This window comes from Micropterus salmoides, unplaced genomic scaffold (genome assembly GCF_014851395.1).
Source record: "Micropterus salmoides isolate LMB-PRFRI ecotype aquatic unplaced genomic scaffold, ASM1485139v1 Ms_hic_scaffold_922, whole genome shotgun sequence".
NCBI classification, from domain to species: Eukaryota; Metazoa; Chordata; class Actinopteri; order Centrarchiformes; family Centrarchidae; genus Micropterus; species Micropterus salmoides.
Genome location: NW_024044707.1, coordinates 12,523 through 31,690, shown reverse-complemented (window position 1 = coordinate 31,690; position 19,168 = coordinate 12,523). Strand labels below are relative to the sequence as shown.

At 39.1% G+C, this 19,168-nt stretch overlaps 1 long non-coding RNA gene across 1 annotated transcript; it reads left to right on the top strand.

Moving 5' to 3' along the window:
- Window positions 1-1,222: 1,222 nt before the first annotated feature.
- Window positions 1,223-18,957, top strand: LOC119896320. Its single transcript, XR_005443200.1, has 3 exons — window positions 1,223-1,294; window positions 12,131-12,202; window positions 18,367-18,957. It is a non-coding gene; the product is annotated as an uncharacterized LOC119896320 (long non-coding RNA).
- The last annotated feature ends 211 nt before the right edge of the window (window positions 18,958-19,168 follow it).

The window sequence follows — 19,168 nt, the reverse complement described above, 5'->3', positions numbered from 1 at the left end:
TGTGTTAACAAACACGTTCCAATTTATACAATCAGCATACACAGGGTAACGTTAGATTTCCTTTGGCTCTCTGGCAGTAGTAAGTCTAATTTTAAAACTCCTTTTAGCTCTGTTTTGGTCCCCACCAACTCTTATGATTTAGAGCACTGTCTGCACTGTAGTGGGTGGGAGTCTTTTTATGTGACCTCCCATTGTATCAGATATTGAAACTATTCATTACGCTAGAGCCCTTTTAAGAACCTCTGCTGGACCTTGGACCCCATTTTGGGCTTTGGGAAGTGCACCCTTTGCCCACACAAGCCCTCCCTGTCTCAGTCCGGGGTATGGCTCTTATTAGTGGTCCTTGACATGGCAGTTTGGGGAAGCCTTTTGAAACCTAATATGGTCTTAAATCAGATTTATAAATGTTTAGGTGCATTATGAAAAACACAAGACAGCCATCTTGGTAAAACCAGACTCTGTTTATGTGCATGTGTGAGTGTGTGCATCTCAGAGCGAGAGAGGGCGATTGAAAGCTAACAGAGCTTGGGGAAGAGAGTCGTGTGTGTGAAATAAGAGAAAATTGTGTGTGTGATGTTTGTTTGTGCTCTCGTGTGTGTGTGTGTGTGTTTTTTTTCCTTGCCCTAATTCCTTCAGTGCGACAGCGTTTCAATAAACAGCATACTCGTATAAAGGGAACCAGTCTATACACACACACTTAGGAAGTCAGTTGATATTGCAGTGTACCACCCATAGTTAAAACAGATTGAATGACAGCCAGGAAACACAATAAGCTTTTAAACTCTGATGATGGAAAGAGAAAATAATTTCATACCGCTTTTTTTTTTTTTTTCTGAAAAATTTGCTTCTCAATAATTCGTAGCAGCAGGAGCTGTAAGTGTGTGCGGACGTGTGAGTGTGTGTGCATAATTCCCCTGGTGCCTGTACGGTAGGAGTGTTTGTGAGTTTTGGTTTCTGTTTGTTTGTATATTTGTATGTGTGTGGCTCTTCTGTGGGGCATTCTCACGCTCTGCCATGTTCATTAAATCGACTGAGTGAGAAAACACACAGAGACACAAATGCACTTGGTGAATCCTTTCTGATGTTCATTTGCTTTTTAGCATATTATAATGAAGTTGTTTGCTTTCGAGATGCACTGTAAGTTCATACTGTTAATTTAACTCTCTTGTATTAATGATCAGATTTGATAAATCAGTTTTGTAACCCGTGTTTCTCTCTGTAGGGACTTGAACAGAAACAACATCACCAGAATCACTAAAGTGGACTTCTCCGGCATCAAGAACCTCAGGATTCTGTAAGTTTCTTTTTTTCTTTGTTTTCATTTTGTGGCGATTGAGTGCTATTGAAATGAGTAAGGGGTTGTTAAGCATTGTTATACTCTTATCATACACCTCTCTTACTTTTTTCTGAGGTTTGCTTTCATGAGTTCTCTAAGTCAGAGAAAAGTCTAAATGCAAATGCTCCGTACTTGTATAGCGCCTTTCTAGTTTTTTCGACCACTCAAAGCGCTTTTCACCAGTCACACACATTCATATACTGAGCCTAAGTGCTCAAACGGAAACTAACATTCACACACATTCATACGCTGGCGGAACAGCCGCCAGGGGCAATTTGGGGTTCAGTATCTTGCCCAAGGACACTTCGACACGCAACCAGGGGGAGCCGGGATTGAACCGCCGACCTTCCAATTAACGGCCAACCCGCTCTACCTCCTGAGCCACAGCCGCCCCTCTAAGTACAAGAAAAATGAGGGATTCCACAAATTCTCTTAGATTACTTGTACATGTCACTTAAGCTCAGATCTGTTTGTTGTACTCGCATGAGGCCCACTGACTCTGTATAGCTAATTTGGAGCCTTCACAAAACAACTGCAAATAGGCTACTGTAGGATTTAAAAAAAGTAATCTTTGATCACCTATGAAATAAATGAAGCAGTATAATCATTGAAAAAACATGCCCTTGTAAAATTTTGGATAGCTTCAAATAGCTATAAACACACTCAAAGGATATTTAGGATATATTGACAGAAATGCAATATAATATACATAACCATGTTTTTAGTAGTGTATAAAGACCTTACATAATGAACCGTTATAGTTTTATTAACTTAGAATGAGCCATTTCAATCTACATCCACTGCCGATTCCCTTACATGGAAGTTGCCATGTTTCTACAGTAGCCCAAATTGAAAAACTACTCTACAGAGCGCGTTTCGTCACTACGTTGAATACAGAAGAAGAAGAAGAAGAGGAAGAAGAAGAAGACGAAGAGAAGTGAAATTTGGACAAATGGAGGACCACACGTATTATGTAGCACAAGAGCTAACATAGCTTCTCCTACGTGCTTGGAAAGGGAGGGATGAGCGGTGAGTGACCAGTTGGTTGCAATTCGCAACCGTCAGCACTAGATGCCACTAAAACTTACACTTTGAACTTGTGAGGATAGCAGATAATCTAAATTAATATAGACTATTTTATCATATGGGTCTTATTGTCCTATGGTGACATTGTCATATAGCAAGTATGGTTTTTTAACCATGAAGTTGATATTTCCTTTATCTGAGCCTAAGAGCTTGTGTAAACACAATACCTCAACCACACAATTGGCAGATCCGAAAACACTCATATGAGTTTGTTATTTATAAGGCGCTGTCTAGTGACCTATTTAGTCATTTAGGTATGAGGACTTGATGTTGGAGTCTACCCAGTCTACCAGCCAGTCTATTACGACCAGTTTCTTTTTCCTTGTTGTGACCTCTATTTGTTTCTTTACAAGGAATCTCATTAACAAAAAAAATGTCATGCTGGAGCAATTAGGCAAATGCTATATTTAGCTAATAGGCCTGTATATGGCTATAGGGGAAACAAGTCTCTATAAAATAAAATTTCTCATCCTAATGAGGGATTTCAGGGCAGGAGAGAATGAAGGTGTCCTATTCAGGGAGTGGAGTTTTGTAATTACTGAATATTTATGAGTAAAGTAATAGAGTAATTGTGAGCTGAAATGCCAGTAACAAGCAGCAAGACTCCCATTTGTGAAACAAGCAACACGACTACAAGACATTGAGCTGGTGCAGATATGATCATAGCTTTTTGGCTTTTTCCCTCTCCTTTATTGAGTTATCTCTTTTTTGTGCATGTAACAAGTTTGCAAAGTGAAAAAGCCCAAAGTCCAGCCCAAAGGGAGTTCCCATCTCCCACAGAAAGCTCTGCTCTGAACAGCTTGAAAACAGCTCGTTTGTATTTCAGCCCTTCACTTGCTTTATTTGTGACGTCACAATGAAAACACGTCATGAAGCTTGCCAAGCGGCTAGCGGGGTCAGGCACGCCCTCAAACCAAGCTAGTTTGAGCGGAGGCCCTTTGGCTTGACTCGCCTTTGTTTGGTTTTCCATTTTAGAAATGTTGTACCTGTATCTGATTCCAGGTACTTTTTTTGTATCACCTCACCTCCGTCGAGGTTCCAAGCGAGCTGAGGGATACTAAAATGTAACGTGAAAACACGACAGCCTGCTGATTGGTCAGAGAGAATCGTCACTATTCACTGCATTATCATTGCATGCGCCAGACAGAGGCCAGCAACAGAAGGTTTTATATTTTACAGTTTTCGCATGTAATTTCATCACTAAATCCACTTCTGAGAAGTTTTGAGGTGAGAAATCAGCTGTGTAGATTTCGAATATTGACAGTTTGGCGGAACAAAAACGTGCTTGAATATTTTCGGAGTTGAGGAGCTCTGCAAGTGGCTTCGAGGGATGCCTGTGTCAACCCACGTGAGGAACGTGTGAGGCCGGCCAGCTGCCCGCTCACAGAGCCCTCTGCTCCCGCCGTCACACAGACCGCTGCAGCAACAACGGCAGAGGAAAACACAGCTGGAAGGTTTTCATACCGCTTATCTGTCTTTACATTCTGAGGAATGTTGAAACGTTTTAACTTAAAAAAGAGAAAGCTGCGTGGATTGCTGGTGTGTGTGTCGCATTGAACATTACGTCATGGCAGTTGTGTGTGGCCTCGCTATGACGACAAGCTACGTACTATCTCTGGGTACTACCTGCAATGGAAAACGGAGCAGAGCCGAGTAGAGTCGAGTCTATCAATTTGCGCTATGGTAGCATTTTTCGGCAAGGCAGCATAGATTGTCAGAACACCGGCAACAGTTCAACGTTTAGTCCTAAAGACGATGCAATATTTGGGCCTGGAAATTCCAACACAGTCTCACTCCCTACTCATCAAATGTCTGACGCATGGTCAAGGCCCTTTGTCGTCGCTTTTTAAAGACTTGGGTAGCCCTTTTGCATCAATTATTGACGTTTAGGGATCCACAGTCAAGTTAGCAACGCTTAGCAACAATAAATATGCAATATCCGGTTACACTTTCAAGATAAAACGTAACGTTTCGATACATTGCCATGTTGAAACGCGCATAATTAAAGTCGTGAAACGTTGCAGTTTCGTTAGGTTTACGCACAGAAAGTACTTGGTTGGGTTTAGGCAACAAAACTACTTGGTTAAGGTTAGGAAAAGATCATGGTTTGGGTTAAAATAGCTATGTATGTCAGTTAAGACTTAAGTTAACTAATGTTAATGTCGATTTACCTCACTCGCCTAAATAAAAACATTTAATGTTTTGTTTCGCACTGGACACAAACCCTGTTCTCCTGCTTCAAGGTCCGGGTTCTGGCCCTCTATCCACCCCAATCACCTCCTTACTTCGTCTTTTCTCTTAAATATCATACTTGCCTTTAACATCAAAAACTGACACAACAGGGCTTCCCTCAACACGTCGAACTATGACGTCAAAGGGATCCCTAGTGCGTCACAAACTGACGATTATGGCTCCTGACCAAGCGTCCATATGTGACGACTTGGGAGTGAGACCGGGTTGGAAATTCACATTCACAACCTGTAAGTATGCTTTATTGGTTGTGAATTATATTTAAAATAAACACGGCAATGTAACTTCACAGACTGTTGAAGTGCGGAGTTGTTGTAAACGTTGGCTAACACAGCTAAAGTTATAACTATAATGCTAATGTTACACCCGGTGTGAAAGCTACTGAGCAAACGTTCAAATTGTTTGGCCAATTTTTATGTAAAATTGATTTGAAATATGCTGATTTTTGTAGTGGTTTATGGTAAGATGTGGAACAACGATGTTGTGTGGTTGTGGACTTGTGAGTAACTTATACCATCTGCTAGGTTACAGTCGCAGTCTGAAGCGGCTTTGATTTGGATCACACTACCTTGTTTCTTATGACCCGCCCTTCTCTGCTTCTGATTGGCTAGTAGTCCTTACCTACTTACCATACTACGCATGTGCAACTCCCAACAAAGATTTTGTACAAGTAAGATGCATCACTCTGTAGCTCAAGAGCGGAGCGTACAACACATAGGGTGAAAAGAGGAGCTGTAGCAATGTGCAGTATGAGAAAAATATGGTGTTTTTTGAAAATTAAACCATGTAAACCTGTTCTGGTACAACCCCTAATTAAGATTTTGAACCTGAAAATGAGCATAATACCACCTCTTTAAACAAGAGCTAAAAAAGAGTCATATGACAAACAGCTTAAAGGATATCTTCGTACATCTTAAAACAGTATTCACATGGCCATATGGACATTGAAAGGTTTTTGTTCACTGTAATTGATTCTCCTGTACATACTTGCCACAAAGAGAACCTCTCTTGAAGCATGACGCGTGTCCAGCCTGAAATAACCTGATGTGTCATAAGGTCATAACTGGTGATTCTAGCCGATCTGATATACTATCTGTTCATAAAGTTTTGTCTTTTGGGGCTCAAAAGGGGGCTAAAAGAGTTGAGCTCAACTGGCCACTGGTCCGGTTCAAGTAAAAATTTCAAAGGTTATACACTGACTATAGACTAAACATGTAGCCGTCAGTGAACATCTAAAATGGGAATTGTTTCCAAAGTATGAGCCTCTATAGTCTAATGTCAATTCAATTTCTGATGTTACTTTTGCTTGTCTAACTCGTAATATCTAAACAGCTGCTCTTAGTAGAGTGTGACTCTTTGTCTCCTCTCATCTGTCCTAATTGTCTTTAAGAGCTCTGTCACTCTTCTGCCTCAAGTGGCTCAAATGTGTGTGTGTGTGTGTGTGTGTGTGTGTGTGTGTGTGTGTGTCTGTGTTAGGCCTATAATAACTATAATCACCGTTGGCTGCATGCAGCTTCCCTCCTCACTCTGTTTTAACCAGACCGGCATATAAAAATACACTCCCAGCACCAACGACGCTGAGGAGTGGAAATATGTTTATGCATTTGTAAGTGCATTTTTGTAACTATAAGAATACTTGTGAGGACAATGATGGATTGGGATCGTTTTGGAACAGTTAATGTTTCAGGTGTTTAAATATGTGTGTGTGTATTTAATAAGCAAAACAGAGGAAGAGAAAGAGAGAGACCTTTATGTGTTTGCATCCTGTGCACTTGAGACAGGGTGAGAAGGACCAAGTAAAAGAGGCTGAGTATGTGTGTGTGTTTGCGTGTGGTGCGCCAGCAGCTTGTTTTATGTGGTTGGTGATAAACTGCTGTGACATTTCCCCACTCTAAATCTTTTAAAGAAATGGGGAGGAGATGGCTTGGGAAAGAGAAGATAGTCTGAGAAAGAACACATGCACTCCCACACACATACACACACAAATACTTGACTCGTATTACATATAATCTGACTTGTGTTAAACAACTCAACCAAACTAACGTACAGTAATATGCTACATAACTCTGTCAAATCAGATGTTTTTTCATCTGTACACTACATGCAGTTATTGCTAAGATGCAATGGTCAAAACTGAAACCACTTTTTCAAAACTCTTCACACAGTCTGCATTACCAACATGCATCCTGGCCAAACAGTTAATCTTACCTCCAAAAGTTACTCAAACCACCAAAACACTTCAGACAAGTCTCAAAATAAACTTGTTCAACCAAAACACTGGCAACAATTCTCACTCAGACAGCATCCATTGTCACTCATAACACACTGACCTAAAAACACTAACAACAAGAAGAATTACGTAAATTTGATGATCTTTTATTTTCAAAAATGAAATTTTTTTATATAAATCATATGTTCTCAGTAACTTTGGTACATTTCTCAGATCAAAATTGAAATTCTACTTGTTCAACCTCCACATCATCTAGTCACTTGTGCACATCATATGTAAAAGCAATTTCTCAGTCTTTTGAGAAATTGCTTATGTCATGTTGATCACAATGTATTATACTGGAGTATAAAATAGTCTTGTTTTTTTATGCATGTAACTGTGAATCCTGTCCAATCATTTGCCGTGTATAACTCAGTACTGTTGATTGAATTGATACATGCCATACAGAAAAAGTGCAGCCTTTTGCGTTTTCAGTCATTGTCATCCAAACTTTTGCCATAGTTTACCAATACAAATAGTTTTGCCAATGTTAAGGATGATTCTAGAAATGTACCGTGACTGAGAAAAACTGTTAGAATAACATATTTTCACTTTATTGACTGTACAATAGTATATGTAACAAGAATGAATCGGAAATGCAGAAATTTCCTTCATTATCGTTTATTATTTTCTATGTAACTGCATTCAGTAATTTACTTATGAAAAAAAGTTCCTGAAATTTCAGTGCTGCAATACACTTCTGAGTTGTTTACGCAGTAAAACTGGTACCTGAGACACAATGACCACAACCTGTAATTGATGCATCAACTCCTTGAACCAATTCTGCTAAAATATAAGCACATTTCCTGCTTTACCCTCAGCTTGCAGTTTTACAGTAAAACCACATTCAAAACACTACACACATTTCTCTACGCATATAGGCGTAAACATAAAATGTATGTAAATGTACTGCTAAGATTTTCTATATATTTCAGTCTGTTGTGATTTGAACAGTTTTGGATAAAGTGTGTTATAGGACCTTATTAAAGCACCTTATTCAGACTGTCTGCTGTAATCCGATTAAACATTTAACATAATTTTGTACAAAATGAAACAATGAAACAGCAGTCTGAATGTTCTTTAATCTGAGTGGTCACACCGTTTTACACAGACACAGCTTGTCTCTGCATGCATACTGCATGCGCAACACTTAGCGTAATATCTTTGGCAGCCTTACATTGCAAGATTTCTTCCAGATTGTGGCGAAATTGAGTAATTCCAAACAAATTTAGTTGTAGGTGAAAACTTGTGCTTGATATTGAACATTTGGCTGCGGAAAGTTAATGTGGTTTCACCCATTGTATGTAAACAACAAGTGAAGTTAATATGCCCTGAAGTATTTCCTTATTTCCTTTAGAGGCCAAGTGCTCTGAGTTTGCCATAAGGTAGCGTGACATCATTATGCTTTTTATAATAGATGTTAAGACTTTCTAATATGGTTGAACGAAAGAGTTATTAGACACACCAGACCCCACACACATGAAATCAATACGTGTTTTCTCTCTTTTCTCCATCTCTCTGTGGATGACTAATGCCTGATACAGACCAATATAAAAACAATACCTCATCTGAACAATATGCCAGCATCAACTCCCCACACCATGTGTTTGGCTTAAGATCCCGTGCCTTTCTAAACTTTATTCAGTAAATCAGCATGCGGTTGATCTCTCATTTGGACAAATAAACTCTGATAGTTACTCAAAGTTATGTCTTGATGTAACTTACTCCGGAGTTTGCGAGATACGCATTGGTACTTCTATTGGTGCTGAGAAAATGCAGCTTGACTAAACATGCTCAATTACAGTTTTTTTTCAATTGCTAACCTGCATTGGTCAAAACTGAAGTCACATTGTCAAAACTCTTCACACAGTCAGCGAAACAGAAGTGCATGTGGACCAAACTGTGAATAATTTTTCATTGCTTTCACACAAAATGCATTCAATGACCACTTTATCCAAAATCCATGAACTCCTTTCCCATTACTACTTCACCACCTGCAAAACACTATATATCTGCAGGACATTTTTCAAATGCTAACACACTGTGTCCAAAACTGTTCAAAACACGTTCAAAACAAAATGTTTGCAAATTTCCTGAATTTTTGCTGTAGCTGGACAGATATATATAGAAAATCTTTGCAGAACATTTACATCCATTTGATGTTTTAGAGAAATATGTATAATGTTTTGAATGTGGTTCTACTGTAAAACTGTGTGATTGTAAAGCAAGAAATTTGCTTATATTTTAGCAGAACTAGTTCAAGGGTATGGTACATCAATTACAGACTGTGGTCATTGGGTCTCAGGTACCAGTGTTAACTATGTAAACAACTGAAAAAAAGTGTATTGCAGCACTGAAATGTCAGGAACTTCTTTTTTTCACAAGTACATTACTGAATGCATTTCTGATTCATTCTTCTAACATATACTATAGTACAGTCAATAAAGTGAAAATATGTTACAGGTTTCTTCCATTTTTTCTCAGTCTCTTTGGTACATTTACAGGCTGTACTTTTTCTGTATGGCATAGATCAATTTCACCAGTACAGAGTTACAGTAAACATTGCAAGAGATTGGACAGGATTCACAGTTACACCTTTACTGCATGCACTGTAATTTGTTGACAGAGCATGTCATTGTGATGCAGAAAATAAAAAAAACAAGACTATTTTACATCACTGCATAGCACAACGGAAGCAATTACAAACTAAGAAATTCTTATTCACAGCACAACAGATCAGAACTTTACTGTAGGACACATTTACAAAACAAGTCTAATAGACATATGTAGGAAAATGCAGATTATGACGTGTTCAACCATTTTGCATGTAGTGACTTACGCAATGAACTTATGTCTAGATGTTTTGGGGGGTAAGACTTCTCAACAAAGCACCAGTATACTGTAATTGATTGTGATCAACATGTCATAGAGTAAGCAATTGATAATGTAGGAAACAGCAGACAGATGTACATAATAATTTGCATAAATGTGTCAAAGCATGTGCAATTTGAAATTTTGCAAAAGACTGAGAAATTGCTTTTACACATAATGTGCACAAGCGACTAGATGATGTGGAGGCTGAACAAGTAGAATTTCAATTCTGATCTGAGAAATGTATCAAAGTGACTGAAAACAACTGGATTCTATAATGAAATACTGATTTATATGGAAATATCAGTCATATTTCAGGGATAAAAGTTAAACAAATGTATGTAATGCTTCCTGTTGTTAGTGTTTTGTAGGTCAGTGTGTTATGAGTGACAATGGATGCTTTCTGAGTGGTTATTGTTGCCAGTGTTTTGGCTGAACGAGTTTATTTTGAGGCTTATATGAAGTGTTTTGGTGGTTTGAGTGACTTTTGGAGGTCAGATTAACTGTTTGGCCAGGATGCATGTTGGTAATGCAGACTGTGTTAAGAGTTTTGAAAAAGTGGCTTCAGTTTTGACCATTGCATCTTAGCAATTGAAAAAAACTGTAATACTGGCTGGACTGTAAATAATGTGTGTGTGTCTACCCATCTCCTGCACTGTATGTATTTGAACCTGTCGGTGTGTGCTTGTCTTTGTTGTCTTCAACTGTTATGACTTTTCTGTAGCATATGTTTGCATTTTAAATTTTAACTAAATATTTTTGCTGTTTAAAAAAAGATTGGTTTAAAATCATTTTGTCCTGGAATTATGCACCCAAAAGTTGTCCATTTTCCTGCTGCGAGAAGCAGAAAGAAAACCTAGAAATCTTCTCAAAATAAAAACTGAAGAGAAAATGGTAATATATGCAAATTAACTATTCATTGTGTACCAGAGTCCCTTGAAGTAATTAGGAATAAAATAACAACATAAATAATATGGTATATGGTTTTGCATATGGTAATTTTAAAATCAATTTTTTTGCAATATTGATATTTCAGATCAGATTTTTCAAAATAAACACTGGTAAATGCTATTTTTAAAAGTTTTTAGGTGCTAAAAGACCCATATCAGGAAATTAGGAGTGAGTGAATATGTCTGCATGCATCTATGCATATGTGCATATACAAATGATCTTTTTTGTGCATGTCCATGAATGCATATTTGAGTGTCTGAGTCTGTTATCTTTCAACTGAGTGCATGTTTCAGTCCAGCAGATTGTCTGTCTGTGTATGCATGTGTGTTGTGTAAAGAGCTGTTATGGCAGTCCACGGATTAGTGGCTGTAATTCAGCTGCGTGTCTGAACATTTTCTTTGAAAGAATATTTAAAAGAGTCCCCATGGCAAGCCAGACATTGTCTCTTTTGATACTTCTTTAGCTTCTTTAGTCCTCCTAGGCTATCTCTCTCTCTCTTTTTTTTAAATATCTCTCTCACTCACTTCATCTTTTCATTCTGGGTTTCTGAATCCCTGTATCCTCTCTCTCTTCCTCCTCCTTTCTCTTTCTTCCCTTAACTTCCTCCTTCCTCTCCTTCTCTGCCTCTCACAGCAGCAACATTTTTCATTCAATCTCCCTTTCCCCTCCCCTCCTCTCCTCTCTCAGGAGATGTCACTCTTAACATCCTCAGACAGAAAATGTATACACACATATCTGTGGATGTGTTCTGCTCTGTCCCATCTGGAAAACCTTAGATCGCCCCCCAAAACATGACAACATACTCAGAGAAGAGAAGAGAAAAAGAGGAATATGCATTGCATTGGGAGCACCACTGGAAAGACAGATGAGAAATGGAGAAGTTATCCATTGAAGGGTGGAAGAGGGATGGGTTGTTAATCGTTTGTTTTGGCTCACTAGATTGTGACATTTTTGAAACGCTGCATGTCTTGCTTCATGCCAGATTCATTTGTTCAGTGCGGTGATTGCTTGTTTATACAACACATTTTTAAGTGTCTCTCTCACTGTTTGAAATCTCTCTATTTCTCTCTGGCAAGCATCTGATTTCTCTTGTTTGTGCTGTCCAGCAAATGACATTTATCTGGTGTTTCTCCCTTTGGGTTGAACCTCCAGGTCAGCCTGGAAAACTGGCTTTGATATGTATTCCCTACGTGTCTGTTTGATATTTAAATCAAGACATTTTAAGAAATGCGTACTTCAACTATGTTACTGATAATTCTTATTTCCTCCATCGTATTTCTGCATTCTTAAATTTTAGAATTTTTTTAGATATGATAGTAACTATAACTGCTGTTCTTTTCTCTGTGTCTTTATGTCCATTACTATAGTCATCTGGAGGACAACCAAATCAGTGTTATTGAGAGGGGAGCCTTTCAAGACCTAAGACTGCTGGAGAGACTGTAAGTACTACCTGTTATGTGTGAGAAAAAGAAGCATTGCAAACAAAACAGTTGAAGCAAACGCATAGTTGTTTTAGGGATGTAAGAAATACACACACCTAAACATCCCCAAATTAGCATACATGCACTAATTTACACACACATACACAAATATTTGACTTACTACCGCTGATTTTCCATTTAGTCAAACATACACACACCACTTACGTGCTGTTGTCCATTCTGTAAGGCACACTCGCACATACACATAAAGAGTGTACCTGGATGATACCCAAGTCCATCCACTTCACACACAGCCTTGGAATCTCTCATAGATATTGCTTTGTTCATTGTGTGTGTGTGTGTGTGTGTGTGTGTGTGTGTGTGTGTGTCAGTCAGCTAACACCAAGGCTCTAGTCAACAGAATTAAGGTGTCAGTGCACAGCACAACACTTCCACACACACACCTGCATGTTTATGACTCTGGTAGGTTGATGGGCAGACAGCTTTGCAGGAAGTTTTTGATGCTGTAACAGGAAATGAATACAGAAAGCAACACACTGTTTATTGTCAGAAATGTTTTAAAGCTGTTTTTAAAGGTGGCTTTCAGGTGATGTAAGGTCTTCACCTGATGAGCATTTCTAAGCTTAGTAACTGGCTGTCCTAACAGTGTTGAATTTACAATGCTTGGCTTGGACAGGAGCTGGGAATTTCTTCACCGGTATGTCTGTTTTAATCTGTTTCTCAGATAATGTCACAGTGGGCTATTTAATTTGCCACTGTCTTTAAACAATGTACTTCCACAGTCTCATATTGTCTGTAACTTGAAGAACTGTGATGCTGCCATGCGACTGCAAAAAGCTATTTGTATCCAGCATCACTGGCAAAAAGACTGATTTAAAGATTTTGTCTTCTGTGAAGAGGAAAGTTTATATTTCACAAAGAGCAAGAATAAGTTGGAGATGTTGTCAAAGAAATTTGACAGAGACACACAGAGCAACAACAGCACGTTTTCAGTTCAGAGGACAGCAAACAGGCTTAAAAGGCTGTAATGGGGTGTGTCAGGAAGGGTCAGGGGTTAGGGGTTTGGTGGGGAAGGCAACAGGAGGCTGCATAGTTGTGTGTTAAAACTCACACATCAGATTGCATTTCTTTTATCCAAGTCATTTAAAAATATGCTTTTGTGCAGATTTCTATTGTATGTATAACTAAAGTTGCATGGCAATGCATCTATTATACACATCACATAGTGTACAGATGGCATTTGTACTTTATCTAGGGTCAATTTAAGGAAAAAACAAAAGTACATATTATCTGGTTTTTGGTTGAAAATGTTAAGGAGAAAGACTATGATATAGTGTCCGGGATTCTTTGCTTAAGTGATAGTGAAATGCTTTTTAAAATGCTTAGTTGACAGGTTCTCTGATGTTGTGCCTGTCAGGCTGAAAGGTTAGGGGCGAGGGGTCATGGTGCTGAGTCTGTGTGATTTGTGGCGTCAAAATGTGAAAAACATGGAGCTTGTGTAGTCATCTCCTTGGTTGAGTACATTCATGTATGTCAACACAAGAATCATGAAGTCATGGATATAGTCATTTCACCTCATTTGGTAATTTAAAAGGACAGTTAGGTTGAAAAGGCTAAATGTAATGATTAGCTCATTTTCAATCCTGTATAAGGTTCTGATTGATGGATATTTTGCAAACAGAATAGGGGATTTTTTAAGAAATTTTATTTCGTCTTCCTTACAAAAATATATCAGACTTCTGGATTTTAAGGTACTCGCCAAGTGAGATTAGTTCCCCTCAGTCTCCAAACCATTTTTGCTGGACATTATTGTGATTCTGGCTAACACGGATAATTTTCCGTGGTCTGGTAATATTTCAAAGGTTCCAAGTAGAATAAACTCGTCATTATTAATACACAAAGGATTCTTCTCTTAAAAACCATAACGTTTTGAGCTAACGTCTTAAAATGACTCATAACTGTAATAGTAGCTGATCATGCGCTTTACTTTCGTCCCAGCAGTTATTTTCTAGAAGCAGGGGTCAATTATTTCAAATGGTGGATATCTCTTTTTGGACTGCAGCTCTCTTTTCATTGATACACACAGGAGTGAAAATCAGGGTCTTATTATCATTATCACAGGGGTTAAAAGGTTGCTGTCTGTGTCTTCTCTAGCGCATATTCTACTTTGTGACCCCTATGACCCTCCACCCTACTTTTATTTTCTTTTTCCCTTCCACGCCTTGTTTCTCAGCCAAATGCTTTGGTAGCTTGATAACACTTTCACTCCATCCCGTCACACTGTCCTCATCTATCTCTGTTGCAGCCAACCCCACCCTCCTTCTGCACACACACTGACACATCTTTCACCCTTACACACAGTACATCTCTCGCTATCATCGCACACATATGTCTACCTGTTGGTCAACACCCTTCTTTCATTCTCCATCTTCCTCTGCCTCTCATTCCTTTGTAAATAATTGTCATATGTACATTTCATGCTCAGTTCAACTTAGTTGCATAATATAAGACTGAATTGGGCATGAGAAGTAGCTTGGTGTTTTTTCTTTTCATAATAAAAGCAGTTTACTCCAAGCTCCTCCCTCGAGCAAACGGTGTAGTCAGAGAATAATCCAGTCCGACCACGGGTGTTATTTGTTATTTGTCCAAAAGCTGGAGCGCTGCTCCCTGCTTCTTTAGCCCAAGTTTAGCAGCTTTCAGCAAGCCTGCAGATTTTCAATCGCCTGCTCTGCCTGGCCCTCTCCACACAACGCTCTGAAGCTGTCGATGACGTAGGGACAATCTCAACATTGATAGGTTATCCCGACTCAGCGTCATGTGAATTTCTCGTGTGAGTTGAATATTTTCAACTCAAGCGAGAAATTCCTTCACGTTGCCTTCACGTCGCCGGCACCGCCCCTTTCACGTTGCCTGACAGGAAATCGCAGCTCTACGCATCTTTGCATTGACTTTGTATGTAAACTCACCGCCCCGAATGCTCGCTTCACTTTTGGTCTGAAAGCGCCATAAAGCTTCAATCTGCCTCCTCTGGACCCAGAGGTTTTAAATAATTATAGATCTATATCTAATCTTTCTTTTCTATCTAAAATCCTGGAGAAAGGAGTTGCCAGTCAGCTTTGTGACTATCTTCATAGCACCAGCTTATTCAAGGCTTTTCATTCAGGGTTTAGAAGACATAATAGTACTGAGACAGCCCTGGTGAAAGTTACAAATGACATACTAGTTGCATCAGACAGAGGACTTATCTCTGTACATGTCTTGTTAGCTCTGAGTGCTGCTTTCGATACCATCAACCACCATATACTACTACAGAGTTGGTTTAAGTCCAATTTATTATATATATATATATATATATATATATATATATATATATATACACACACACACACACACACACACACACACTGTATATACAGTCCTCTCCAAAAGTATTGAAACGGTAAGGCAAATTCCTTTGTTTTTGTTGTTCACTGAAGACATTTGGGTTTAAGATCAAAAGATGAGTGTGAGACAAGAGTTCGGAATTTCAGCTTTTATTTCCTGGTATCACCAAACTATTGCATTCTTCATTGACAGTGTACATTGGTAAATTGGCAGACAAAATGTTCCTGTACACTTCTGAATTTATTCTGCTGCTACCATCATCAGTTACATCATCAATCAATATTAATGAGCTTGTTCCAGAAGCAGCCATGCACGCCCAAGCCATGACATTACCTCCACCGTGCTTCACAGATGCGCTTGTATGCTTCGGATCATAAGCAGTTCCTTTCTTTCTCCACACTTTGGCCTTTCCATCACTGTGGTAGAGATTAATCTTAGTCTCATCAGTCCATAAGATTGTGTTGCAGAACTTGTGGCTCATCTGTACTTTGCAAATTTCAATCTGGCCTTCCGATTCTTCCTGCTGCTGAGTGGTTTGCATCTTGTGGTGTGGCCTCTATATTTCAGCTCTAACGATATTTCTGACCTATTCGACGTCTGTTGCTGAGTACACCAGTAGTTTCTTTCTTCTTCAGGACATGCCAATGTTTGTCCAATGGCTCTGGTCGATCTTTCTTCTGCAGAACTATTTAATGTTTGGACAATCAATCTAAAAGGCAACACCTGGGCAACAAGAAACATCTGTCAGTCACATGTTCCAATAGTTTTGCTCACTTGAAAAATGGGTGGGTTCAAACAAAGGGTGGTATGTCCTGAGTTGTTTAACACATCTAGATGTGAATACCACGAAATAAGAACTCTTGTCTCATACTCATGTTTTGATCTTTGAACTATATATATATATATTAACAGGACCCATGATATTTCATTAACTTTCATTGCTATGCTGATGATAAACAGGTTTATATATACAAAACTCCCTGCAGCTAAATGCAGACAAAACAGAAACATTAATCATTGCCCCTGAGGATGCAATTCCAGGAATTAAACAATACTTGGGTGATTTAGGCCAGTCTGCTAAGCAAAGTCTTAGAAATTTGGGAGTTGTCCTGGACAAAGACATGTCGTTAGTGCAGCACTGCAAGCAGCTGACGAGAAACTGCTTCTTTCAATTAAGGAAAATCTCAAAACTTAGAAATATAGTTTCAAGAAATGATTTGGAGCTAATCATTCACGCCTTTGTGTCGTCGCGGTTAGACTATTGTAATAGTTTATTTTTATGCCTAAACCAGAAGGAGCTCTCTCGACTGCAATTAGTACAAAACTCTGCAGCCAGAATTTTAACACGTACTAATAGGAGGTCTCACATATCACCAATCCTAAAAGAACTTCATTGGCTACCAGTGTCTTATAGGATAAATTTTAAAATTTTGGTTTTAGTTTTCAGAGCTTTACATGGCCAGGCTCCACCCTATATTAGTGACCTGATTCAGCGTTATACCCCTGTGCGTGCTCTGAGGTCTGTGGATCAGAACCTGCTGACGGTTCCACGCACTCGCTACCGTACTAGAGGTGACCGATCTTTTCAGGCTGTTGCCCCTAGGTTGTGGAATGACCTTCCACCATCTATGCGCTCTTCTGATTCTGTTGATGCCTTCAAATGCAGACTAAAGACACATTTATTTGTTCAGGCTTTCAATTAGCTACTTGTGGGTTGATATGATCATGCACTGTCTATGCTTTTATTGTGTGTATTTTATGATATTAATGTTTTTGTTGTGAAGCACTTTGTGGCCCTATACCTGTGAAAGGTGCTATAGAAATAAACTTTACTTACTTACTTACTTACTTACACAAACATGTATAGTCTGTGTATTCGTTCTGGTATGCTTGTAGGTCACACCCAACCAACTGATGAGTTTATGCACAGCTTTTGGCCATTGCTGTTTGTCTGATTGCCTGTTTAAGAATTACGTGGTCTTAAATCTTTGCTGACGATGGTCCTATGACCGAAACATTCACTTTTTTTTCACATTTTATCACCTTTTGCACATCTTATGAATCAATTATTTTTGCATCTGAAGAGCCTCTTATATTTTTTTTGTAAAAAATAAAGGTACATTAGATATAATTTCTGGGCGAATCTCATGCATTGTGCATTTTTGTCTTATCGGATAAAATGAGGCCACTGAGATTAGGTTTAGTTTTACCATTTGGAAGTGCACTTGACAATCTGTTAATCCCCTTATTGATGGTATAATTGATGTTCTTTTCTTTTCATAACATTTTAGGTATCAAAATGTATTTAAAATACACAAAGAGGAGTGTCAGTTATCATGGGAAAAGCGTTTTATGAAAACGACTTTCAGTGGAGATGCCGGGAAGACGGCAGGAACCCAAACTTGTTCCTCCTTTCCACCTAGGTCAAAGCACATGGGGGGATTATAGTGACAACTGGCTTTAGAAAGCTTACAGCGCAATAACCTGTAACTAAGACACACACACACACACACAAAACACTATGATAACCTGTAGGTCATTATCACAGGAAACCACACAGACTTTCCCATGAGTTTGACCTTTGAACCTTGAACCCGCTGACCTACAAGGTGATGCAGTCACCTGGTTGGTGATAGTTCAGTCAACACAAAAGCATGAATCTGAGTGATTAATGAGTGTGTGTTTTTTCTCTTTTCAGTTCACGCTGAGGTTTCTCTTAAAGTGGTAAAACCATTTTGCTTCAATATATCTTTTTCTCCCCCTATTTCTCTCCACAGTCGTCTGAACAGAAACAAACTTCAGTTTCTCCCAGAACTTCTCTTCCAGTCCAACCCCAAACTAGGACGACTGTGAGTACACCTTTCTTGTTTTTCCATCTCTGCCTCTAGCAATCCCACTTTCGTCAACTCTCCCATCTCTGCTTGACTTTCCCTCCGTCACTCTTTCTCTGGCCTCTTCTGTCTCTGATGTGTTACGTGATCCATTTAAAAACAAGGCCACTGCCATGTCAGAACTTTTATCCGGGTTGAGGGTTCAAGTCCTGCGCCAGGTGACACAGTGCCGCTCTGTGCTCCTGGAGAGGTGAAAAAGAGTGTGTGTCAGATGTGTGTGTGCGCACGATTTTAAGAGGTGAAAGTGTGCTCGGAGTGAATGTTTTGCTTGGATCTGTGAGGAATTTTTATTCGGGAAAATGGAGTTTTCCCAGAGTATTCAAAGTGTAAGAGCAGGTCATACTGATGAAGAGAAGCCTCCCACTTGCCCTCCTTCTCTCTCTCTCTTTCATCTTACATTCCCAGACATACTCTCTCTCTCTCTCTCTCTCTCTCTCTTTGTATGTTTCAGTCCCATCGGTGCACCCACCCTGTCTCCTTTCCTTCCCCTCTGCTCTCTCTGTCTGCACTCTTTCTTTCCACTCAGGTTTTCTATTTGTCTTATCCTTAGAGAGTCTCTGTCAGCTTAAGTTGAAGGTTGAAACACCTTCTAAACTTTATAGCTATTTATATTGGGCTGCCTTCAAGTAAAGCTAGAGCTAGCCTCTGAGCTGACTGTGTGTTTGTGTGTGTGTGTGCCCTTTGTGCA